Raw genomic sequence first — 27662 nt, forward strand, 5'->3', positions numbered from 1 at the left:
CAGTGGGTAGGTGGGTGAGATAGTCACTATATTTGCATAATGGATGTGAATTGTATGACTGTATGTGATTTGTAAGTGAACTGCACGTCCAATTACAAAAAATACCTTGTTCAGTAATCATCTCACCTGGATCACCGGGATACAATCTTCCCAGCTCTGCATATTTTGCTGTGAGAAGGCAGAGTCATTAGATCATTTATTTTGGTACTGTCCACATGTAGCTCCTTTTTGGTCACAGTTCCAGGAATGGCTGAAGAATTGCAACATTTACCTAGAACTAATACTGCAGATAGCAATACTGGGTGATTGAAAAAGTCATAGTCAATCAATAATATAATAATTATTTAAGCAAAAGTGTTTCTTAAATTTACAATCTGTAGAAGCTATGAGAAAAGAAAGGTTGAGTACTTTTGTGAAGCATCACAACACAGTTGAAAAATATATGTCAAATAGAAATCCAAAATGGATGGTGTTCTGCAACATATGGGAGGGGTTGAATGGAGCTGAAGGGTGGGATTAATAACAACAAGATAACCAATGTAAAACATATGGAGTCTGTAAAATGTATATAGGTTCAGAAATTTTGTGAAATAGCACAGTTACAAATAGAAATCAAACTGGATGGACATCAGAAATAGAGGAAGGACTAAAAACAAAAAATATTGTATTTAACCTTTATTTAACTTCTTGCCGCACGGATCCTTACGGGATCATTTTCGTAAACAACCGCTGAATTACAGAGCGCCAAATTCAAAAATAATACAAAAAATATTTATAATCATGGAATCACAAGTGAAATATACCAAAACACAATATAGCTTGTTTTTAATCCACCTATCGTGTCAGATTTTGAAAATATGCTTTACAGCGAAAGCAATCCAAGCGTTTGTGAGTATCAATCACTGCTAGAACAGCTAGCCTTAAATTAGCTTGGTCACGAAAGTCAGAAAAGCAATAAAATTAATCACTTACCTTTGATAATCTTCAGATGTTTGAACTCACGAGACTCCCAGTTACACAATAAATGTTATTTTTGTTCGATGAAGATTAGTTTTATAACCAAAAACCGCCATTTGGTTTGCGCGTTAAGAAAACCACAAGCTCGTTCCGGTACTGAAGGGCAGATGAAAATTCCAAAAAGTATCCGTAATGTTCGTAGAAACATGTTAAAGTTTTTTTTATAATCAATCCTCAGGTTGTTTTTAACATACATAATCGATCATATTTCAACCGGACGGTAAACTGTTCAATACTACAGAGAAAGAAAATGCCGAGCCACATCTCTCCTGCGCAGGAACTAATCAATGGACACCTGACGCGTTTTGATAAATCTTGCTCATTTTTCAAAATAAAAGCTTGAAACTATGTCTAAAGCCTGAGGAAGCCATTGGAAAATGAATCTGGTTGATACCCCTTTAAATGGAGGGGCAAGCAATGGAACAGGGATAAAAATTAGTTCTGTTATACTCACAGACAATATTTTGACAGTTTTGGAAACTTTAGAGTGTTTTCTATCCTAATCTGTCAACTATCTGCATATTCTAATATCTGAGCCTGAGAAATAGTCTGTTTACCTTGGGAACGTTATTTTTCCAAACATAAAAATTCTGCCCCCTAGCTGAAAGAAGTTAACTAGGCAAGTCAGAACAAATTCATATTTACATTGACGGTCTAGGAACAGTTAACTGCCTTGGCAGAACGACAGATTTTCACCTTGGCAGCTCGGGAATTCGATCTAGTAACCTTTCGTTGCTGGCCCAATGCTCTAACCACTAGGCTATCTGCCACCCAGTTACAATATAACTATTGTAAAATAGATTATGTCTGTAAAATGTGTATAATATGTATAAACTGAAGGCAGAAGCCTAAGTGTTATTGTTTATTCCAATTGTACTCCAATTGGGGGAGGGGTGGTAGGGGTTTGCGGCGAATAATAAAGGTATATTCTAAAAAAAGTGTATGTGTATGTATGTATATATGTGTACATGTATGAATGTTTATGTACTGTATATACAGTACAAAATCCATGTCTACGTGTGTGTATAGTGCATATTTTATCGTGTGTGTGTGTGTGTGTGTGTGTGTGTGTGCGTGTGCACCTATGTTTGTGTTGCTTCAGGGTTCCCGCTGTTCCATAAGATGTTTATTTTTAATCTGTTTTTTTTTTTTTTTTTATCTAATTTTACTACTTTCATGAGTTACTTGATGTGGAATAGTGTTCCACATCAAGTTGACATGGCTCTATTTAGTACTGTGTGCCTTCCATAGTCTGTTCTGGACTTGGGGACTGTGAGGAGGCCTCGTGTCATGACTTGTGGGGTATGCATGGCTGTCCAAGCTGTGCGGCAGTAGTTCAAATAGACAGCTTGGTGCATTGAACATGTCAATAAATACAAGCAGTGATGAAGTCAATCTCTCCTCCACTTTGAGCCAGGAGAGAATGACAAGCATATTATTAATATTAGCTCTCTGTGTACATCCAAGGGCCATCCATGCTATCCTGTTCTGAACCAATTGCAATTTTCCTAAGTCCTTTTTTTGTGGCACCTGACCACAAAACAGAACAGTAGTCCAGGTGCGACAAAACTAGGGTGTGTAGGACCTGCCTTGTTGACAGTGCTGTCAAGAAGGTAAAGCAGCGCCTTATCATAGACATACTTCTCCCCATCTTAGCTACTGTTGTATGTGTTTCAACAATGACAGTTTACAGGGTAACTCCAAGCAGTTTAGTCACCTCAACTTGCTCAATTTCCACAAGATGTATTACAAGATTTAGTGGAGGTTTAGGGTTTAGTGAATGATTTGTCCCAAATACAATGCTTTTAGTAAACTATCATGGTCCAAACACACCAAGACATTCTTGACGAGGGCACGACAATGCCTTTTCCCCCTCAGGAGACTGAAAATATTTGGCATGGGTCCCCAGATCCTCAAAAAGTTCTACAGCTGCACCATCGAGAGCATCCTAACCGGTAGCATCACCGCCCGGTATTTGAACTGCTCAGCATTTAACTAGCATGGATACCACAGCGATACACCATCCCATCTGGTTTGCGCTTAGTGGGACAATCATTTGTTTTTCCAACAGGCCAGTGACCCAACACACCTCCAGGCCGTATAAGGGCTATTTGACCAAGAAGAAGAGTGATGGAGTGCTGCATCAGATGACCTGCCCTCCACAATCACCCGACCTCAACCCAATTGAAATGGTTTGGAATGAGTTGGACCACAGAGTGAAGGAAAAGCAGCCAACAAGTGCTCAGCATTTGTGGGAACTCCTTCAAGACTGTTAGAAAGGCATTCCAGGTGAAGCTGGTTGAGAGAATGCCAAGTGTGCAAAGCTGTCATCAAGGCAAAGGGTGGCTACTTTGAAGAATCTCAAATATAAAATATATTTAGATTTGTTTAACACTTTTTTGTTTTTTTTTGTGTTATTTCATAGTGTTGATGTGTTCACTATTATTCTACAACGTAGAAAGTAATACAAATAAAAACCCTTGAATGAGTAGGTGTGTCCGAACTTGACCGGTACTGTATGTAGTTCTGAGAATACGCACAGCGCCTAGCCAGCTCATAACTAAGCCTGACATCCCTGGAGAGAACAAACTGGCTTTGTATCTGTTTTTAAACCTCCCCACACGGTCCACTGCCCCTACTCAGGGATACATGCATAGCCGGGAACATGAAAGCAGCGTGTCAGAAACCTCCTGTGTGCGTGCCGTGGTCTGAACTCATTGTCTGTGTTTATTAGTTTCTGTTGTCCCCACCATCTGTCGTTCCCTTTATGTGTGATACTTGTCATCTCCTACTTGGAAAGAATGCTGGCTTTTAACTTCACAATGTAGGGGAGAGTGGGGAAAGTTGAGAAATGTTTAACATTTCGCATCACTACGTCAACGGAAATATAGAAGTCCCTCAAACAAATATATCTACATATACAGTATTTCAGGGTGTTGTGTATCCCTGAAAATAATCAGAATTCATATAAACATAGCTTTTGAAAACAGCCTGTCCAAAAAAGTTGTCTCGGCACAACTTACCCCAGGGTATGGGGTAATTCGAGTATTAGAACAGTGTAAGTTGAGCCAAAAGAAAGCTCTGCAGTTGGGACAGCTTTATGTAGGCCCAAACAGTTTGTGGGCACTGCTTGTCACCATTATAGTGCAATTAATGTATTATGTTATGTGGTGGCTTTGCTGGCATGCATCAAAAAAAATGTTTGCCCCACCAGGATATACATGCTAAAATCGCCACTGTTCATGTACAATGTCCCATGGTCTCCCACTCACATTCCGTTTGCAGTGATACATCCACTACCTGGTTTCTTAAATAAGGGCAATGATGCTCTGTACAAAAAGCCTTGATACTGCATGTGTAAATTAGAGGTTGACCGATTAATTGGAATGGCCGATTAATTTGGGCCGATTTCAAGTTTTCATAACTAATCAGAAATCGGTATTTTTAGGCGTCGATTTTCCGTTTATTTTTTTATACCTTTATTTAATCTTTATTTAACTAGGAAAGTCAGTTAAGAACACATTCTTATTTTCAATGACGGCCTACGAACGTTCTGCCTCGTTCAGGGGCAGAACGACAGATGTTTAACCTTGTCAGCTCGGGGGATCCAATCTTGCAACCTTACAGTTAACTAGTCCAATGCTCTAACACCTGATTACATTGCACTCCACGAGGAGCCTGCCTGTTAAGCAAATGCAGTAAGCTAAGGAAAGTTGCTAGCTAGCATTAAACTTATCTTATAAAAAACAATCAATGACTGTCATTGCTCCAATGTGTACTTAACCATAAATATCAATGCCTTTCTTAAAATCAATACACAGAAGTATATATTTTTAAACCTGCATATTTAGCTAAAGGAAATCCAGGTTAGCAGGCAATATTAACCAGGTGAAATTGTGTCACTTCTCTTGCGTTCATTGCACGCAGAGTCAGGGTATATACAGTTTGGGCCGCCTGGCTCTTTGCGAACTAATTTGCCAGATTTTTACGTAATTATGACATAACATTGAAGGTTGTGCAATGTAACAGGAATATTTAGACTCACAGATGCCACCCTTTAGATAAAATACGGAACGAAATAAACGTTTTGTTTTCGAGGTGATAGTTTCCGGATTAGTCAAAGATATATGGTTTAGAGAGAAATAGTCGACGCGTTATAATTCCTGTAATAACTTGCGGCTGAACTTGAAAGGGGTTCCTTCGTTATTATACCGTTCATGTCTTCCATAGAGAATGTCTTGATCTACTTCAAATAAGGTCTGTGTTTCAGAGGAGCAGACTGACAGGGGACTATGCAGACAAGCTCTGCTTTATTCACTACAACCTAAAACTTGTTAACTGGGAATATTGTGGACCCATGAAAACTGTTGGTTCGTTTTAAAATATGTTCTCATGTCATTTGAGACTAAATGGATTTTATTTATGTATTATATTATGTTAAAATAAGTGTTCATTGTTAATTCAGTATTGTTGCAATTATCATTATTACAAATTTGTGAGTATGATATATATACACTGCTCAAAAAAATAAAGGGAACACTTAAACAACACAATGTAACTCCAAGTCAATCACAATTCTGTGAAATCAAACTGTCCACTTAGGAAGCAACACTGATTGACAATAAATTTCACATGCTGATGTGCAAATGGAATAGACAAAAGGTGGAAATTATAGGCAATTAGCAAGACACCCCCAATAAAGGAGTGGTTCTGCAGGTGGTGACCACAGACCACTTCTCAGTTCCTATGCTTCCTGGCTGATGTTTTGGTCACTTGAATGCTGGCGGTGCTTTCACTCTAGTGGTAGCATGAGACGGAGTCTACAACCCACACAAGTGACTCAGGTAGTGCAGCTCATCCAGGATGGCACATCAATGCGAGCTGTGGCAAGAAGGTTTGCTGTGTCTGTCAGCGTAGTGTCCAGAGCATGGAGGCGCTACCAGGAGACGCGGAGGAGGCCGTAGGAGGGCAACAACCCAGCAGCAGGACCACTACCTCCGCCTTTGTGCAAGGAGGAGCAGGAGGAGCACTGCCAGAGCCCTGCAAAATTACCTCCAGCAGGCCACAAATGTGCATGTGTCTGCTCAAACGGTCAGAAACAGACTCCATGAGGGTGGTATGAGGGCCCGACGTACACAGGTGGGGGTTGTGCTTACAGCCCAACACCGTGCAGGACGTTTGGCATTTGCCAGAGAACACCAAGATTGGCAAATTCGCCACTGTGCTCTTCACAGATGAAAGCAGGTTCACACTGAGCACATGTGACGACAGACGTGACAGTCTGGAGACGCTGTGGAGAACGTTCTGCTGCCTGCAACATCCTCCAGCATGACCGGTTTGGCGGTGGGTCAGTCATGGTGTGTGGCATTTATTTGGGGGGCCGCACAGCCCTCCATGTGCTCGCCAGAGGTAGCCTGACTGCCATTAGGTACCGAGATGAGATCCTCAGACCCCTTGAGACCATATGCTGGTGCGGTTGGCCCTGGGTTCCTCCTAATACAAGACAATGCTAGACCTCATGTGGCTGGAGTGTGTCAGCAGTTCCTGCAAGAGGAGGACATTGATGCTATGGACAGGCCCGTCTGTTCCCCAGACCTGAATCCAATTGAGTACATCTGGGACATCATGTCTCGCTCCATCCACCAACGCCACATTGCACCACAGACTGTCCAGGAGTTGGCAGATGCTTTAGTCCAGGTCTGGGAGATCCCTCAGGAGACCATCCGCCACCTCATCAGGAGCATGCCCAGGCGTTGTAGGGAGGTCATACAGGCACGTGGAGGCCACACACACTACTGAGTCTCATTTTGACTTGTTTTAAGGACATTACATCAAAGTTGGATCAGCCTGTAGTGTGGTTTTCCACTTTAATTTTGAGTGTGACTCCAAATCCAGACCTCCATGTGTTGATTAATTTGATTTCCATTGATATTTTTTGTGTGATTTTAATGTCAGCACATTCAACTATGTAAAGAAAAAAGTATTTAATAAGAATATTTCATTCATTCAGATCTAGGGCGTGTTATTTTAGTGTTCCCTTTATTTTTTTGAGCAGTGTATATATACATACAGTGGGGAGAACAAGTATTTGATACACTGCCGATTTTGCAGGTTTTCCTGCTTACAAAGCATGTAGAGGTCTGTAATTTTTATCATAGGTACACTTCAACTGTGAGAGACGGAATCTAAAAAAGAAATCCAGAAAATCACATTGTATGATTTAAGTAATTAATTTGCATTTTATTGCATTTGTTTACCTCTGGATAACATGAAAACAGCCTAACCAACAATTTCATGATGCTTTTTTGCAGACGTTTACTGACACCTTTCATAATCAACGGATGTTTTACACACGTCACGTAACGTTAGCTAACGACCCAGAGGAAAAACCAGTCGCTTAGTGGACTTTTCTCAATCTCAAGAGAAATAAAAGCGTTTCTCAAACTAGTATTATTTTGGAATCATTTGAGTCCAAAGTATTTATCCTAAGACCCCCCTTAGGAGCAACAATGAGATGCTAAAGAGAATGGACTATAATACAAGAGAAAAATAAGAAAACCAAGGTATCTCATTTATGAAGAGCTGTGCTCATTCACTGCTGAGTTCTCCTTAACAGTCATTTTAAGCAATTAAAAGACATGAGAAAGAAATAGCCATTTTGATACTTATGTGAGACAAATTATCTTTGCTTGAGATGAACATTTAAGCACTATCTGATAAGTATAAAATCTCAATATAATCTCCCCAGGATTTCACTCATCTTGTATATGTCTCATAAGATTGTTTGGAAGAAATAGCCTAAGAATTACATGCCAACACATGGAGAATATACGAGAGATGTAAGGCACAATATTATTTTATTCACACCTTTTGAAACAATGAAATTTAATTTCAAAGCTGAATGTAACAGTCTAACAGTAACAGCACTGAATTCCCAGTAGCACATTGTTCTTAATGTTGAGCGCTTGTAAGTTGAGCCCATGATCTATAGAGACACAATGAACATGAGTGTGCTCGTCTCTAAGGAAAATAAGATGAATACAGTAAGGCGGAAACCAAGTACCCAACACAAAACTGCCTAATCGACAATTAAGATTGTAACCAATTAACTTTTTAGGGATAGGGGGCAGCATTTTCACTTTGGATGAATAGCGTGACCAAATTGAACTGCCTCCTACTCTGTCCCAGATGCTAATATATGCATATTATTATTACTATTGGATATAAAACACTCCGAAGCTTCTAAAACTGCTTGAATTATGTCTGTGAGTATAACAGAACTCATATGGCAGGCAAAAACCTGAGAAAAAATCCAAACAGGAAGTGAGATTTCTGAGGCTGGTCGATTTTCAACTCATCACCTATTCAAATCCCAGTAAGACATGGATCTGTTTGCACTTCCTACGCCTTCCACTAGATGTCAACAGTCTGTAGAATGTTGAATGAAGCCTCTACTGTGATGTGGGGCCGGATGGGAGGTGTTTGAGTCAGTGGTCTGGCAGAGTGCCAGTTCCTGGTCACGTGCATTCCACATGATATCGCCTAGCGTTCCATTCCAATTATCCGGTTGGAACATCATTGAAGATTGATTCTATACTTCGTTGGACATGTTTCTACGAACTGTAATATGACTTTTTTGACTGTGTCTGAACTAAGCGATCGCGCATTGAGCATTCGGATTACTGGGCTAAATGCGCAAACAAAAAGGAGGTATTTGGACATAAATGTTGGACGTTATCGAACAAATCAAACATTTATTGTGGAACTGGGATTCCTGGGAGTGCATTCTGATGAAGATCAAAGGTAATTGAATATTTATAATTCTATTTCTGACTTCTGTTGACTCCAACATGGCAGATATCTGTATGGCTTGATTTGTTGTCTGAGCGCCGTACTCAGATTATTGCATGGTTTGCTTTTTCAGTAAAGTTTTTTTGAAAATCGGACACAGTGGTTACATTAAGGAGAAGTATATCTCTAATTCTGTGCATAACACTTGTATCTTATATTAAAGTTTATGATGATTATTTCTGTAAATTGATGTGGCTCTCTGCAAAATCACCGGATGTTTTGGAAGCAAAACATTACTGAAGGTAACGCACCAATCTAAACTGAGGTTTTTGGATATAAATATGAACTTGATCGAACAAAACATGCATGTATTGTGTAACATGTTGTCCCGGGAGTGTCATCTGATGAAGAATATCAAAGGTTAGTGATTAATTTGATCTCTATTTCTGCTTTTTGTGACTCCTCTCTTTGGTTGGAAAATGGCTGCATGCTTTCTGTGACTAGTTGCTGACCTAACACAATGATGTTGTGCTTTCGCTGAAAAGCGTTATTGAAATCGGACACTGTGGTTGGATTAACGAGAAGTTTATCTTTAAAATGGTGTCTAATACTTGTATGTTTGAGAAATTTGAATTATGAGATTTCTGTTGATTGAATTTGGCGCCCTGTAATTTCATTGGCTGTTGGCGAGGGGTTCGTTCCAAAACAGGTTAAGGTATCCTTTTTTATAACAAAGTTTAGCATAACCAACATGAACTTAGAACTTAGAATTCTGTCATTTTTTTGGGGGGGGTATTGACATAATGTTGATCTAAAATCTGAAGTTAAGATTTTTGAAATCACTTGCATATCTAAATGTTCTAGAATGTGGATACTTGGTACCTTCAGGGTGATGACCTTGTTGAGCAATAAAAGTTTAATATACTAAATAACAGTTTTGCTGAGATGTGAAAACTCTGATGCTCAATATCTCAGATGCTCAATATCTCAGAATCACTCAGAACCCAGATATAATCTTATAATTCTAAGATCATGACAAATAAAATAAAAAACACTGACCAAATGTAGTTTACTCAAATGTAGTTATTATCTAAAATAACAAACAATAAGACAATACCTACTTTAAGAGCCCAATCCCCCAACTTGCCTATCTTGTTTTAACATTTGGATTATTCAGCAAAGGTCCGGAACTTGTTAATGAAGGCCTTTAGTTTACCAGACTCCAAGGATGCATAACGCATGACATGCAGTTGATAAAGAGAGAAAATAAAGTTGTTTAAGAAAGTGTTTGGTTTAGAGTATAAACCAAAAGTCTTAAATGTCCGAATCACATTTCAACCAAGTTGTTTGAACAGTACCCCCATCTCTCATTCCCCCAAATGGATGTGAGGTTCTATGAGTGGATTTTGCATGTTTCTCTAGTTTATCAAAGGTTAAACTTACTCAGGATTGCGTTCACTCGGGCCTGGTCCAGCATCGATTTGCCTTCAGGACACTTTCCATGCCATCCAAAGGCAACAGCGTTGACACACTCCTTGTCAGTGAAAAAAATGGTCAAACAGGAGATGGAACAGGCAGAGCCAGTCACGCTGTAATGTTTGATGAATTGCGGCAAGATTAGATTATATGTACACACCACAGCTCGGATACAGCTCCTGCTTGCTCATCCTAGTAGGTGTGTTGAATGCAGCCTCTTGGAATTTCTCAAAACTGTCACATAAGCCCCTCACAGCTTTGACTTGGTCAAGGCCTGTAAGAAAACATTACATGAGAGTGTTATGAGACAATGAAAACTATAATCTACTGCTTCTCAGACAAGCAAAGTGAAATAATGAAACTACATCTTACTCAAGCTCAAATGCACTTCTTCCATTTTCCTCTTTTCCTACACTAGTTTGTAAACTTGCTGTTTGCAGATCTGGCATGGCTGCCATGGTCGGTGTTCATCTTCCATGGGCTCCCCATATTCGCTCTGTGGACTGCGGTCAATAACAACTGTGTCAGCAAAAGCAGATGGTGTTGGAGCTCTGGATTCTGCATTCAGTGGACCTGGTTCTTCAGATGACAGCAGCATGCCCGTGAATGACTCCCTGGGAGTCAAACCTCTCAACAAAGGGGTGTTAACCTGCTGGTCCAGGTTGAAATAGCTTGGGCCAGCTCCAGGAGAGTCAGAGTCGGGAGCTTGGATGTGTGCACCATGTGCATCCTGGTGTGGTGGGGGGTATAGACAGTGGTGGGGCCGGGAAGAATGAGAGTGAAGAGGATGTACTAAATTCTTGCCATAAAATCTGGCAGCAGAATCTTTGCTGAGTGTCCATCCTCAAACCTCACAAAGGCAAACAGATCTGAAAAGACCAATACATTAACACTAGAAGAACTAAGCAGTCAAAATTACCATTGTGGGATTTAAAAAACAATCCCACGCACTGCTCAGAACCAATACAAAGACAATTGCGCAAGTAAAAATAAATTATGGCAGATACTATTAGCTTTTGTGGCCAGCACCTACCTCTTGTGTCATCAGCATCATGAGAAGGGTCTTCATCTCCCTCACTTTAGGAGCTGGCTTGCGCTGTCTCTTTGGCAATTATCTAGCTGGCAGAGACTTCTTCATTCTTGATCATTTCAGGCTGGTGGGTGATGCAATCAAAAACACTGATGCAAAATGTACTGCGAATTGAGCCTATAAGTAAGACAATGGTATAGAGTGTTTCCCACAAGAATAGCTACACATGCCACAGAATGTTTGATGTGTGGTTACCAATGATGACAGAGACTCACTATTATGTTTGAAGACCAAGCATTTGAAAGGGGGTGGGAAGTGGAAGTTCATTTTCTCCCAACTGCCTGAATTACACAGACTGACTGGATGGGATAACGCTATTAGCTACTAATTGGGAGACTGGTACCAACCCCTCCACTTCAAATACACTAGTTGATTGTAGACAGAACCTCATAACATATAGATTCTCTGCATATTCAAACCTTTTTTACCCCAGGAACACAGGAATATAGGATAAAATTAACTTACACTTTCCACCCCCTTTACCAGCCTATCTGGTGTAATTCAGTCCTCAACATTTTATATACCAAATATACATTGAACATATTGTTGCAAAAACGAACTTAATATAGACAACTGAAGGACATTGGCTAGTAGGTCCATAAACATATATAATCCCATTTCAGATGCATTAACTAGCTCCAACACATACTAGGTTGTTGTGTGGTTAACGTTAGTTGAAACGTTAGTTAGTTAACGTTAGTTAACCACCACACACTTCAAACGTTTGAGAAAGGCCTCTATTGAAGTTAGCCAGAGGATAGCTAATTGTAATGTTCACCTACATTTGTAACGTTATCTTTTTACTTCTGCTTTCAACACAAGCTCTAGTTAGGTACCGTTGGATGGCTTTGTAAAAACATGTCTCACATAGCCAAAGTTACCCAAACGAATAACACTAACGTTAGTAACATTAGCCAAATACATTAGCTACTAGCTAGCGTTAGACAGCTAGTCAGCTAGCTAAAATAAGCTAACGTTAGCTAGTCCGGCTAAAACTACATTATGGTGATTACTTGATGGGAGGAAACCGCAATTCATTTATACACACCTTGTTTAACGTTGTTTGAGTACTTGGAGTGAGCGAGTCACGAGTGTAGCTTGCTTCTCATTTCTCAAGCGTTAGTCTGCATATCTCTCATGTGCCAAGCTGATCGCCAACCACCAATCAATGAAGTTGAATAGATGACATGCTTTTACTTAACCAATAGGGGAGTCTAAAATATGGCGCTGCATTTAAGGAGCAAATCCCTAAATACCAAAAACAGGAGTGAAAATGTTTACTTTCTATTTTTCATCTAGGAACAATGTAATGTTCCTAGGCGTTTGTCTTTTCATTTGTTCTTAGTCTGAAGCAAGGAATCAAGTATAGGCTACCTGAAGCATGCCAATATAATTTTCTTATTAATACTACAATTTTCCCCATGGTTGTTGTTGGTTAAGCTGTTGCAAATTTTAATTACACAGTGTCCAGAATGATGAAAGGCATGACTCATCGTGTCATTGGAGAAACAACATAGACGGCATAGTACTGAACATGTACAGGTGAGGAGTAATAGAGCCCTTGCACACTGCCATGATGATATGTTTCTCGGTAATGCATGACTGAATATTTACCATAACAAACCACTTTTTCATAATCCCTGCTTCTATTTTTCTGTATATGCAGCTGGGTATGGAGCATAACTCAGGAAGCCTGGGGAAAAGCACCAATCAAAGTTCAGGTTGGATACATTATTAGGACTAGCCTACAGCCACTGATCCCAAGTTAATTATGATGAAAACACATTTGCACCTCAGGTGTATCACATCTACAGGCATATGGTTGCACATGTGCTACACACACAGGTTTTCACAAATACAGCGTAGCTTTATTGTATGGCAACAACATTTACAAGATGATTAGAAATATTAATTGTCACAAAAAGAAAAAACTCAATATTTAGGACCTAATCTATCAATTTTGTAGACGTAAAGATTAGTTATTGTATTTAGTTTGTTGTTTTCATATACATAGTTTTTACTTGTTCACAGGTTCATCACAACAGATTGAGCATTCCAACCCAAGACCAGAAGCCTCATATACAGAGCAAAATATTGAGGAAGATTGGGATGTCTTTGAAGAGGAGTCTCTTGCCATGAAGGAGTCAGCCTATGATGATGGACTAAACTGGGATGAGGAGTTTCATGATACCATGGAGGAGTCTGCCTTTGATGATTGTGTAAACTGGGATGAGGAATTTGAAAGGGTGCTGGCAGAGATGGATCTCCCTCAACATGCAAGGAGGATTCAGTGATTAATGTGGAACAACCACTCTGTGACAATGCCCTTACAACTGTTGCTGAGTGCCTTCTTATCATAATGATATATATAAATTGTCACAAAGTCACTGGAAAGGCCCTCATTGACTTACTGAAACTGATTACGTTGCTTTGTCCAGAGGAATTTAACACAGATTGTTAGAGCAGCATACATAAATTCAGAGAATGTTCCCCCTACTCTGCTGCAGTATCCTATATCTTGCACAAGTATTGTACTCCTTATTTGGTATTAGTTGAGAAGGATGATAGCGTATGTCAATCTTGTGGTGCCAATGTGCTGAAAGAGGAAGCAACATCTTCTTTTATTGACGTTTCTATTGAGGAGCAACTGCAGGTGCTGGTTGCAAAAGAGAGATTCAAAGAAAAATGTCAGAATTTCAGATTCAAGAGGCAGAAAAATTAGGATATATATGATGGAGAGGTGTACAGAAAATATGCAGCTGTTGGTGGGCCATTAAGAGATCCTAGAAATATATAATTCACCTGGAACACTGATGGAGTGCCTATTTTTAAATCGTCAAAATTCTCAGTCTGGCCATTTTATTGTATCATTAATGAGTTGAGCTACAGTGAATCCACTAAAAGGGAAAATATGATTTTTGCTGGACTTTGGTTTGGGGACTCCAAACCTTCCATGTTGACATTCCTGAAGCCTTTAAGCAACACTTTACATAAGCTTGAAGAGCATTGTGTTTTTGTTAGATACAGGAAGACCTCAAAGTCTTTTCTATGCAACGTTTTGACCATCGCTGGAACGTGTGACTTGCCTGCAAGGGTATTGGTCTCCAGTGCTGTGCAATTCAATGGTCAATTTGGATGCCTCAAATGTGAACAGCCTGGAGTGACTGTGAAAACTGTAGTGAGAGGACATATGCATGCTTTCCCATTTCAGCAGGACAACCCAAAAGGCTCACAGTGTACACATGCCAAGTTAATTGATGATGCAAAATCTTCCTTTGAGACTCAAAGCAATGTGCATGGTGTTAAGGATCCTACTTGGCTCAGTAAACGTGAACGTTTTGACCTTATTTGTGGGAATTCCGTTGACTACATACACTCTGTACTGCTTGGAGTCATGCGCTTACTAATGATTTTGTGGTTTCCTACTGAATTCTCTCGTCAGCCTTTCAGCATGATCAAAGGGACATGTGAGATTGACAAGCGGTAAAAATATATACTGCCACCATCTAATCTGACGCGTTGTCCTTGCTCAGTTACATCACACAGAATGTTCTTCAAAGCACCCGAATATCCGTCCCTTTTGCTATTTTTTTGACCTGGTCGTTTTCAGGGGTCTTCTTGGTGCTTTCTATTACAACCATGTTCTACTTCTCAGTGAAGCAGTTTTCATACTCTTGATGAACTCCATATCAGTTAAACAGATTGACCATGCTGAAAAACTACTCTTGAACTTTTGCTCCCAGATAGCTGCTCTTTATGGTGAAAGATATCAAAGAAGCTAATTGTTCACTTAGCTGACAGTGTTAGAGACCTTGGGCCACTGTGGACTCATTCAGGTTTCCATTTTGAGGACAAAAATGGCTATTTGCTACGGCTCATACATGGCACTCAAACTATACCTATTTAGATAGTAAATGCTGTTGGTCTTGTACAGTCTCTTCCAATAATTGCACAAGTGTAAAACCTGACAACGTTGTTGCGGAATTCTATGCCAGAATGTCCAATGACTACAGCTTTTGCCAAGAAAGTAGTTATTTAAGGACGAGTGTGATCAGAGCAAGTGTGTTTCAACTTGAGGAAGACAATCTGACTGCCTTGGAGGAGTGTGTAGGTCACCCCATTCAAAACAGAACTCTGAGAGCCTTTAAACCGGCTCAGGTTTGTAGAATGCAGCTCACATCCAGACATTACAAGAAAGACAAAAGATGAAACAACTTCACTGTTGTATATCACAATGGGACACAGATCAAGTATGCCCAAGTGGAGTTCTTTTTCACACATGAAGAATCTGGCAACTCTTCCATGTTAGCACTTGTTTGTGTATTTGAGAGTGCAGATATCTGCCTGTTATGCAACAAGTGGCATATGTTTTCATATCGTGCCCCTTCTGGAAACCCCTGTACGCATGGTTGTCACTCTGCAGCAGGTTCTGGACAAAGTTGTGTGTATGGATCTATCCTCAATGCCTCGCCTTGTTTTTGTGGAGCATTTCCCCAATACTCTGGAGAAATATTAGCACAAGCTACTTTAAGAACACAGAAAAGATAGCTTTAAAGTCATTAAAAGAGCATTGCCAATTCTGCCTAAGGCGGCACACTACTTTGTCATTCATCATTGTTCTCTTTATTGTTTGTTATTAATGGTTTGTAAACATATGGCTTGATTTGTTCATGTCTAGGATATTTTGTTATCTATTTCAGTAGTTTCATTAACATACTGTATTGACTGATACTCCACAGGGAGGTTCTGGGGATGCAGCAACCCATACCCTCCACTGTCACAAAATCTTTATACTGTACATTGGATGTGTAGTTAATTGTGCTGTTATTTAAAGAATAAAAAAATGATTTTGAAGAATTGGTTAAATTATATTCTAGCTGAGCAAATTACCACCACTTTGCCTTATATAGTAAATCAAAACTTGACATTGATGCAAAATAAGACTTATAACATTTTGAGATCTTGATTTATTAAACAAATCATTCAAATAAGATGACGATTAAGTAGTGTTAAACATATTTGAGAAATTGCACCGTCATAAATGAGTGAGGAAGCTTTTAAGAAAAGATCTTCTATTTGGATCTGAGTAAGAGATCTGATTGTTGAGACTTGGATGTGATAACTGAAACATATTTGAGACGTTGGATACAGTCACCAATGAGACAACAGAGTTTATATCTTTAGATATTGCTGTTTATCTCACTCTTTGAAGGTTTTGAGACACATTAAGAACATTGGAATGAGAATTACCCCAGAACATTGTGAGACATTTTGAGATCTTATAGCTTGATCATAGTGAGACAAGCCATTGGCTATTTCTCAGGGGCAGTATTTGAGAAGTATGAGAAAATAGTCAAAATCTCATATTGGTGTTGAATTGTGCTTAATCATGTCTAGGAGAAATAAATGGGATTAAGAAGAGGTCTTATCTTGGATTTTTCTTTCCTCTGGGGAGGCAGCCAGCTAATGTTAGTTAAACAACAATGCCTAACATTAGGCTCTAACTAGAAAAGCGAACAGCTGTGGGAAACGAATAATAACTTCTGCTAGGGAGCCAGCCAGCTAATATTAGCTAGCTAGTTAACAGTATACTTTAGCTTAAGACATATAGCTAGCTAGCTAGGTAAACAATGAACCTAGCTAGGTAAACAATGTTTAAGAGGACACACATCACGTAACGTTAGCTAACGAGCCAGCCAGCTAACGTAGCTAGTTAAACAACAATGAACAAAGTGCCAGCAATGCCTAACATTAGGCTCTAACTAGAAAAGCAAATGGCTCTAGGAAACTAGAAGCTAGACTATCTTACCTGTATACATCATCATGCATGATGGATGCGTCTCCCTGTCAGGAATGCCATACCACGATTGCCCTTAGTTTGAAGATGTAATCCGGAGACACTATTGATATCACTACTGAAACACACAAAATAAAAGTATAGCTGCAAATATCACCATATTATGGGATTGCGCCCTTCTCCAGCATGACCACATAGTGAGTAGTCTGTCTGCAAACATTTTAGAGAAAATGAGTGAGCAAGTTGGTAAATCTTTTAAGAAGCGTCACTATATCAAGAAAAAGTATGGTTTTGGGACTAAAATATATGTTTGCTGAGATGTACATCTGTCAAAATGAAAGATAGCCAGACATATGCTAGCTATAGGGATTCTTTAAAGTCGAAAATAAGTCAAAATTGTCCAAACCGAAACAATAACAAACAAACAATTGACACCATAGAGATACAGTGCCGTGAAAAAATATTTGCCCCCTTTCTAATTTTCTCTAATTTGCCGTATTTTGGATACTGAATGTTATCAGATCTTCAACCAAAACCTGAGTGAACAAATAACACAACAATTACATACTTATTTCATTTATTTCATAAACAAAGTTAAGCAACACCTAATGCCCCTGTGTGAAAAAGTATTTGCCCCCTTACACTCAAGAACTGGTTGTGACACCTTTAGCTGCAATGACTCCAACCTAACGCTTCCTCTAGTTGTTGATCAGTCACTCACATCGCTGTGGATGAATTTTGGCCCACTCTTACATGCAGAATTGCTGTAACTCAACGAAATTTGTGGGGTTTCAAGCATAAACTGTTTGTTTCAACTCCTGCCACACCATCTCAATTGGAATTAGGTCAGGACTTTGACTAGGTCATTCCAAAACTTCAAAATGTGTTGCTTTAAACATTTTCATGTAGACTTTATCGTGTGCTTTGATCATTGATCACAGAGCAGAATTCATGGTTCCTTTTATTAACCCATCAGAGTCTAAACTATGTCTAAGCTGGGGGAGGGGGGGGGGGGGTCTACAAAGCTATATGAAATGGTTTTTAGAAGATCATACCAAGGATCATTTAGCTATTTGATTTAGAATGTTAAGAAAAATATTTTCTTTGGTCTTACTGCTATTAACCCATACAAACGCATTGAATAACAGATTCACTACATAGAACAACAGATACTCCCCCAAAAAATATCAAAAGGAAGTTTATTCTGAAGTGTCTCTCCTATATCTGAGAGACATAAAACAGATTAGGAAACTTTTTTCTCTTTTTCTTACATGTATTTAACCCATTATTTTTTGCATTAAACAGTCTAAGGCTGGGGGGTTGGGGGGTTCTACTAAGCTATATGGAATTGAAGGTCATACCATGGATCCTTTAGCTATTTAATTTAGAACGTTAAGACCTCTTGAAGTATTCACCCCAAAATATATATTTGATGGAGAAAAAAAATTGGGCCTTACAAGCACATTGAATATCAGATTTACTACATATCAAAACTAAGTTTGTTTTGAAGTGTCTCTCCTATATCGGAGAGATATAAGAAAGATCAGGAAACATATATTCTTTTACATGTATTTAACCTCATATTTTGAGCATTAACACATAGCGCTGAGGTCTGAGCCCTTTTACTAGAAATATGACAATATATTCACTAACAGTCATAGAAACCACAGAGGAATTTGCATTGGCCCTGAACATAAATACAGTCTGTACACACACAAAAACAATTGCAGTATTGTTCCTCACTTTGTATATTTAATGTCTAAATCCAATGTAAAAAATATGGAGAAGTATAATAGTTTAAAGACAATCACAATATATTTAGATTATTTTGAATTGGGTCGTTCTATTTGATTTCAATCACTTTTTGACTGAACCCATTTTGATTAGAACAAAACTTTCCATACATATTGCCCATGGTAGAAGTGGTCAGGGAGTGATTTGTTGGACCTGAATGCCAAAACATTTACGAGATCGAGGTGCTCAAAGTTGACCCATTTTGCATACCCGCCCTGCCATGAGACATCCATGTCTTCATCACTGGAAGCTTACAAACAGGGTTGTCAAACTGTTTCATCATTTAAAAATTATACACATTTTTTTTACCTTTAATGTAAATAATAAAAAAATGCTTAAACTCAGATTTTTCACATACTGTATGTGGTACCTTAGATCCTATTTACACCATCTGAGGTGTTTGTGTTGTGCCCACCATCGTTTGAGACACAGCATACTCTTGTATACAGGGTGGGTGTCATTTCAATCATAGAAATATAATGTATAGAATAGACATAACCCTTCATACCGCTGCAATTTAGTTGGTACATCATTGAAATTTAAATTGAACAGAAATTTTTACTTCCAAGTATTACCACAAAGATGGCCGCTGGTCCACCTGGAATGAGTTTTACAAGACAATTGTTCTACAACACCTTGCTACGAAAGTAGCTTGCAACTTAGTTTCAATGTTTCATCACATCATGTAACTTCTCTAGGATAGGGGGCAGCATTTTACTTTGGATGAACAGCGTGCCCATAGTGAACTGCCTCCTACTCTGTCCCAGATGCTAATATATGCATATTATTATTACTATTGGATATAAAACACTCTGAAGTTTCGAAAACTGTTTGAATGATGTCTGTGAGTATAACAGAACTCATATGGCAGGCAAAAACCTGAGAAAAAATCCAAACAGGAAGTGAGAATTCTGAGGATGGTCGATTTTCAACTCATCACCTATTCAAATCCCAGTAAGACATGGATCTGTTTGCACTTCCTACGCCTTCCACTAGATGTCAACAGTCTGTAGAACGTTGAATGAAGCCTCTACTGTGATGTGGGGCCGGATCGGAGGTGTTTGAGTCAGTGGTCTGGCAGAGTGCCAGTTCCTGGTCACGCGCATTCCACATGATATCGCCTTGCGTTCCATTACTTCTGTAGACACAAAGGAATTCTCCGGTTGGAACGTTATTGAATATTTATGATGAAAACATCCTGAAGATTGATTCTCTACTTAGTTTGACAAGTTTATTCGACCTGTAATATAACTTTTTGAAGTTTTCGTCCGACGTTTGCCTGGACCTGCGCGAGCGTTTGGACATGTGTACTAAACGTGCTAGCAAAAGTAGCTATTTGGACATAATTAATCGACATTATCGAACAAAACAACAATTTAATGTGGAACTAGGATTCCTGGGAGTGCATTCTGATGAAGATCATCAAAGGTAAGGGAATATTTATGGTGTAATTTCGTATTTCTGTTGACTCCAACATGGCAGAGAAATGTTGTTTATATCTGAGCGCCGTCTCAGATTATTGCATGGTTTGCTTTCTCCGTAAAGTTTTTTTGAAATCTGACACAGCGGTTGCATTAAGAACAAGTGTATCTTTAATATTTGTAAAACATGTATCTTTCATCAAAGTTTATGATGAGTATTTCTGTTATTTGATGTGGCTCTCTGCAATTTCTCCGGATATTTTGGAGGCACTTTTGAACATGGCGCCAATGTAAACAGAGATTTGTGGATATAAATATGCACATTATCGAACAAAACATACATGTATTTTGTAACATGATGTCCTATGAGTGTCATCTGATGAAGATCATCAAAGGTTAGTGATTCATTTTATCTTTATTTATGCTTTTTGTGACTCCTATCTTTGGCTGGGAAAAGGCTGTGTTTTTCTGTGACTATGTACTGAGCTAACATAATCGTTTGGTGTGCTTTCGCCGTAAATCCTTTTTGAAATCAGACATGTTGGCTGGATTCACAACATGTGTAGCTTTATCATGTCAAAAATCAATCTTTCATGTGTGATTTCATGAAAGATAGATTTTTATAGTAATTTATTTGAATTTGTCACGCTGCATTTTTACTGGCTTTTGGCCAAGTGGGACGTTAGCGTCCCACATATCCCAGAGAAGTTTGAGCAGAGAAACAGTATCAACGGTGAGTTGAATGCCTGTTCTTGAGTCAGCTCAGCTGTCCTACAACACAATATTCTATAACTGGCAAGTTTTGTCTCGTCTCATCTCTTCTTATGTCTTCTGTTAGATCGTTCACGGGGGACAAATTCCAGAACTACTAATATGGTGTAGGCTACATGTGGACATTGCACAAACATCATCCTGCTTGAGTGTTATAAACAAAAAACATCTATGAGTATAATTGTGTAACAAAGACAAAAATGTTATGCTGTAAATATCATATCAATGTGCTTATAAAGATATTATGTAAACACTTACCAAGCAAATAAAAATAAGGTATTTGTCAATTTTTCCAAATCTTCTGGATTTGGCTGTCTAACCACACACTGACATGCACAGCTCTCGGGTGAGGTTAAGTCTTCAAATCTCCAGTGGGTGAAATCCCTTCCATATAATCTATGTAAAGTATTAGAGGTTATAGACCTGTGCAGTCAGGAGGCAGGAGCGGTGGAGTGCATGACACTTCATTCTGGATATGACAGAGTTTGCCGTAGCCCATTGGCTAAGGTAGAGGCCAGTAATCAACAACTACAGGCAAATGTGTGATGCAGGAAGATGGCACTCTTCTCATACCACTCTGTAGGAGTGGTGACTCGTCATTCTCTGCCCTACCTGTTTTGAGCCCCACATTTATATCTAAAAATATATAAAAATGTGGGGCTCAAAACAGGTGGGGCAGAGAATGAGTGAAATAATTGTTGGAAGAATTACTTGTGTCATGCACAAAGTAGATGTCCGAACCGACTTGCCAAAGCTATAGTTTGTCAACAAGAAATTTGTGGAGTGGTTGAAAAACGAGTTTTAATGACTCCAACCTAAGTGTATGTAAACTTCCGACCTTAACTCATATATATCACAATTCCAGTGGGTCAGAAGTTAACATACACTAAGTTAACTGTGCCTTTAAATAACTTGGAAAATTCCAGAAAATTATGTCATGGCTTTAGAAACTTCTGCTAGGCTAATTGACATAATTTGAGTCAATTGGAGGTGTACCTGTGGATGTATTTCAAGGCCTACCTTCAAACTCAGTGCCTCTTTGCTTGACATCATGGGAAAATCAAAAGAAATCAGCCAAGACCTCAGAAAAAGAATTGTAGACCTCCACAAGTCAGGTTCATCCTTGGGAGCAATTTCCAAACGCTTGAAGGTACCACGTTCATCTGTACAAACAATAGTATGCAAGTATAAACACCAATGAACCACGCAGCCATCATACCGCTGAGGAAGGACACGCGTTATGTCTCCTAGAGATGAACGTACTTTGGTGCGAAAAGTGCAAATCAATCCCAGAACAACAGCAAAGAACCTTGTGAAGATGCTGGAGTAAACAGGTGCAAAAGTACCTGTATCCACGGTAAAATGAGTCCTATATCGACATAACCTGAAAGGCCACTCAGCAAGGAAGAAGCCATTGTTCCAAAACCGCCATGAAAAAGCCAGACTATGGTGTGCAACTGCACATGGGGACAAAGATCTTACTTTTTGGAGAAATGTCCTCTGGTCTGATGAAACAAAAATAGAACTGTTTGGCCATAACGACCATCTTTATGTTTGGAGGCAAAAGGGGGAGGCTTGCAAGCCGAATAACACCATCCCAACCGTGAAGTACGGGGGTGACAGCGTCATGTTGTGGGGGGTGCTTTGCTGCAGGAGGGACTGGTGCACCTCACAAAATAGATGGCATCACGAGGCAGGAAAATTATGTGGATATATTGAACAACATCTCAAGACGTCAGTCAGGACATTATTAAAGTTTGGTCGCAAATGGGTCTTCCAAATGGACAATCACCCAAAGCATACTTTCAAAGTTGTGGCAAAATGGCTTAAGGTGTCATGCCCTGGCCTTAGTATTCTTTGTTTTCTTTATTATTTTAGTTAGGTCAGGGTGTGACATGGGGAATGTTTGTGTTTTGTTGGTTTTGGGTGTTTCTATGGTAAAGGGGTTATTGGGTGTAGTATATGGCTGAGGGACTGCAGCACCGGACTGAGGGACTGCAGCTCCGGACTGAGGGACGGCCCATGGCTGGCTGACGGATCTGGCTCTAGTTTGGTGGGTGATTCTGTACCGGCGTTCCTCTCTCTCTTCATAAGAAGAGGTGGAGTAGTGATCGAGCCAAGGCGCAGCGGGTTGTGAATACATGATGAATTTTATTTACAAGACGAAACGAAACAAACTATACTTGAGTAAACTAACAAAATAACAAAACGAAAGTAGACAGACTTAGCACGACGAACTGACATAACACACGCAGAACTACTCACCATTACAGGACCAAGCGGCATGGAAAGCGGCAACAGGACCCACCAAACGAGAGCCGTCAGCCTGCCATGAGCGTCGAGAGCCGTCAGCCTGCCATGAGCGTCGAGAGCCGTCAGCCTGCCATGAGCGTCGAGAGCCGTCAGCCTGCCATGAGCGTCGAGAGCCGTCAGCCTGCCATGAGCGTCGAGAGCCGTCAGCTAGCCATGAGCAGCCAGATCCGTCAGCCAGCCATGAGCAGCCAGATCCGTCAGCCAGCCATGGGCCGTCCCTCAGTCCGGAGCTGCAGTCCCTCAGTCCGGTGCTGCAGTCCCTCAGCCATATACTACACCCAATAACCCCTTTACCATAGAAACACCCAAAACCAACAAAACACAAACATTCCCCATGTCACACCCTGACCTAACTAAAATAATAAAGAAAACAAAGAATACTAAGGCCAGGGCATGACATAAGGACAACAAAGTCAAGGTATTGGAGTGGCCATCGCAAAGCCCTGACCTCAATCCTATAGAACATTTGTGGGCAGAACTGAAAAAGCGCGTGCGAGCATGGAGGCCTACAAACCTGACTCAGTTATACCAGCTCTGTCAGGAGGAATGGGCCAAAATTCACCCAATTGTGGAAAGCTTGTGGAAGGCTACCCGAAACGTTTGACCCAAGATAAACAATTTAAAGGCAATGCTACCAAATACTAATTGAGTGTATGTAAACTTCTAACCCACTGGGAATATACTGAAAGAAATAAAAGCTGAAATAAATCATTCTCTCTGCTATTATTCTGACATTTCACATTCTTAAAATGAAATGGTGATCCTAACTGACCTATGACAGGGAAATTTTACTAGGATTAAATGTCAGGAATTGTGAAAAACTGAGTTTAAATGTATTTGGCTAAGGTCTATGTAAACTTCCGACTTCAACTGAATATCCTTGAGTTAATAAAGCCACATTCAAACATAGTCGCGTTCTTGTTTTCTTGAGTAAGGCAGCTCCAAAATGCAGGTGTTTCAGCCTAGATCAGTGCTTTCTGTGGTGGTGGGGCAAGCCAGCAGAAAATAGGAGCATTGTGCCGTGATTGGCTCAGTGTTCTGTCTCTCATGGGGACACTATGTCAGGGGGACACTAAGTCCTTAGTAAGGGTAGACATTGAAAATGTAAGCCCTTTGGATCCTGCCATATAGTTACATTACAAGTGCAAGAAGGCTGAAGGTCTTTGGCCACAGATAAAATGACGTCAAATCACGTTATATGTGCAGTACAGTAGCTTTGACTGGACTGATCATGTCAACATCTTACTTTCAAAATCTTAGCTAGCAGTCATCATCATGAATCAAGTCGACAATCTACTGGCAAATCCTTTTTCATCCTTGTCATATGCAGAGAAATGATCGATAAAACGTATCGGTGCTCATCGGCCATTGGACATAAACGTTACACAACAAGTTGGAAATCGCAAATTCAACAATGAGTGGTTTGGAAGGAAATCGGTGAACGTGGCTAGCATTGCAAATGGGAAGTCGGGAATAAACGAGCTCAGACTGGGAAAAAAACGTTTTGAACGGTCATCCAACTCAGAATGGTAAATCTGGCCTTTTTCTCTTTGATGACAAAACCACCGTGCCACATTCCTGTTCAAGTGAACAAATCACAACAAGGTGAGTCCAAAAATGTCTTATATGCTTCTGCATAAATTATGTAATATGCCTGGAAGATATGTATACTGCAGCTAAGAAAGTATTACTAAGTGTATGTTGTGTAGTAAGCTGTTAGTAGCCCATGTGCCTCACCCTAAAAATGTGGTCTATTTTCAGCTCTTCATTTTTCCTAACGTTACTGTTCTGACTCGGTGGTGCACATGTAGCCTATAACCTGTTTTTGTGAAATGTCATCATCGGATATTGTAAGAGTGTCATGACTTCTGCCGAAGTCGGCTCCTCTCCTTGTTCGGGCGGCGTTCGGCGATCATTTTTCATATATCCATTTGTCTTGTCTTGTTCCATACACACCTGGTTTTCATTTCCCCAATCAATCTACTTGTATTTAACCCTCTGTTTCCCATCATGTTTTGTGTGTAATTGTTTCATGTTATTGTGGTGTTATATTACGCACTTTACTTTTGTTATGTTCCGTGTTTTGATTTATGTAGTGCTCTCGTTTTTGGAACTAAAATAAAAGTGTGCCTTTTTACATCACTCTACTCTCATGCACCTGACTTCGCCTCTAGTACACCCGTTGACAGAATTACACACCTCTAATGGAGTCAGCAGGAGCAGGTAACCCGGTTAGAGGAGTCGAGGAGCGCATCCAGGAACATTCGGCCATGTTACATCATCTTGGTGCCATGATGGATCGCGTTGTCCAGACCATGGACCGCCAGTGCCTCGACCAGCACAACCGGGGTTGTCTCCACCCGTTCCATCCGGAGAGAATTCCAGTGGGATGCGTCTCTCCCTTCCCAGGGAGTATGATGTAACGGCAGCACAGTGCCAGGGATTCTTGTAACAACTGGACCTCTACCTGGCCACTGTGCACTCAGCTCCCTCGGGAGGGGAGAGTGGCCGCTCTCGTCTCCTGCCTCACAGGAAGAGCGCTGGAGTGGGCAAACGCCGTGTGGAGAGAAGGAGACACAGCGCCAGACCACTTCAGGGAGTTCACCCGTCGCTTCCGGGCCGTCTTCGACCATCCACCTGAGGGCAGAGCGGCGGGGGAAAGGCTCTTCCATTTGAGGCAGGGGACGAGGAGCGCCCAGGACTTCGCCCTGGAATTCCGGACCTTGGCCGCCATAGCAGGCTGGAACAACAGGGCCCTCATCGACCACTATCGATGCAGCCTACAAGAGGACGTCCGACGTGAGCTGGCCTGTAGGGATGCCACCATTTCCTTTGACCAACTGGTGGATTTGTCCATCCAGTTGGATAACCTGATGGTCACCCGCGGACGTCCAGAGGGGCCTCTGTCGGTTCCATCGTCCAGCACCCCCACTCCAGTGCCCATGGAGTTAGCAGGGGCTGCTCATAGGGAGATTGGAGGAGGAGCCATCACGTGCGCCATCTGTGGGCGCAGAGGACACACTGCCGGTCGGTGCCGTGTTGGTTCCTCTGGGAGTCGAGGCAGCAGGCAGGGCACTCTGGCGTCACCTCAGGTGAGTTTGCACCACACTCATCCAGAGTCCTCTGTTGATCAACTGTTTGTGCCTGTTTGATTCCCTGAGTTTTCCCCACATTCCCAGCATAAGGCGCTCGTCGATTCAGGCGCAGCTGGGAATTTTATCGACAGAGCATTAGCCATTAGTTTAGGGATCCCCATTTTTCCTATAGTTAGACCCTTCCCGGTACACGCTCTAGATAGTCGACCATTAGGGTCCGGGATAATCAGGGAGGCCACCATCTCCTTGGCCATGGTTATGCAGGAGGATCATGAGGAGAGAATCAATCTCTTCCTCATTGACTCTCCTGCAATTCCTGTGGTAGTAGGCCTTCCCTGGTTGGCTCTGCATAACTCCACTATTTCCTGGCAACAGAGGACTCTCACGGGGTGGTCGCGAGAGTGCTCAGGGAGGTGTGTAGGGGTTTCCGTTGGTGCTACCACGGTGGAAAGTCCAGACCAGGTCTCCACCGTGCACATCCCCCCCAGAATATGCCAATTAGGCTCTCGCCTTCTGTAAAAAGAAGGCGACTCAATTACCAACTCATTGACGGGGGGGATTGTGCGATAAATCTCCTGGCAGACGCTGCGCTTCCCAGGAGTCACGTGTATCCCCTGTCGCAAGCGGAGACGGTGGCTATGGATACATATGTGTCTGAATCCCTGCGTCAGGGGTACATTTGGCCCTCTACTTCACCCGCCTCATCGAGTTTCTTTTTTGTGAAGAAGAAGGATGTAGGTTTACACCTGTGCATTGACTATAGTCTCAATCAAATCACGGTGAGGTACAGTTACCCGATAGCTCTTATTGCCACGGCGATTGAGTCAATGCATGGGGCGTGCTTCTTCACGAAACAGGATCTCAGGAGTGCATTTAACCTGGTGCGTATCAGGGAGGGAGACGAGTGGAAGAAAGCACTCAGTACCACCACAGGGCATTATGAGTACCTTGTCATGCTGTATGGGTTGATGAATGCTCCATCAGTTTTCCAATCCTTTCTAGACGAGATTTTCAGGGACCTGCACGGGCAGGGTGAAGTGGTGTATATCGATGACATTCTGATTTACTCCGCTACACGCGCCAAGCATGTGTCCTTG

General features: G+C 40.8%; 1 protein-coding gene and 1 pseudogene across 1 annotated transcript in view; both read right to left on the reverse strand.

Annotated features, from left to right (window-relative positions):
- LOC129854186 (tRNA wybutosine-synthesizing protein 2 homolog) overlaps nt 1–21740 on the reverse strand; it is a 39161-nt pseudogene extending 17421 nt beyond the window's left edge.
- Nucleotides 1–27662, reverse strand: part of LOC129854182 (pro-neuregulin-3, membrane-bound isoform-like) — a 414443-nt gene that overhangs the window by 373914 nt on the left and 12867 nt on the right. The gene's annotated exons all lie outside the window — the stretch shown is intronic.

The sequence above is a fragment of the Salvelinus fontinalis genome, chromosome 1, assembly GCF_029448725.1.
Source record: "Salvelinus fontinalis isolate EN_2023a chromosome 1, ASM2944872v1, whole genome shotgun sequence".
Lineage (NCBI taxonomy): Eukaryota > Metazoa > Chordata > Actinopteri > Salmoniformes > Salmonidae > Salvelinus > Salvelinus fontinalis.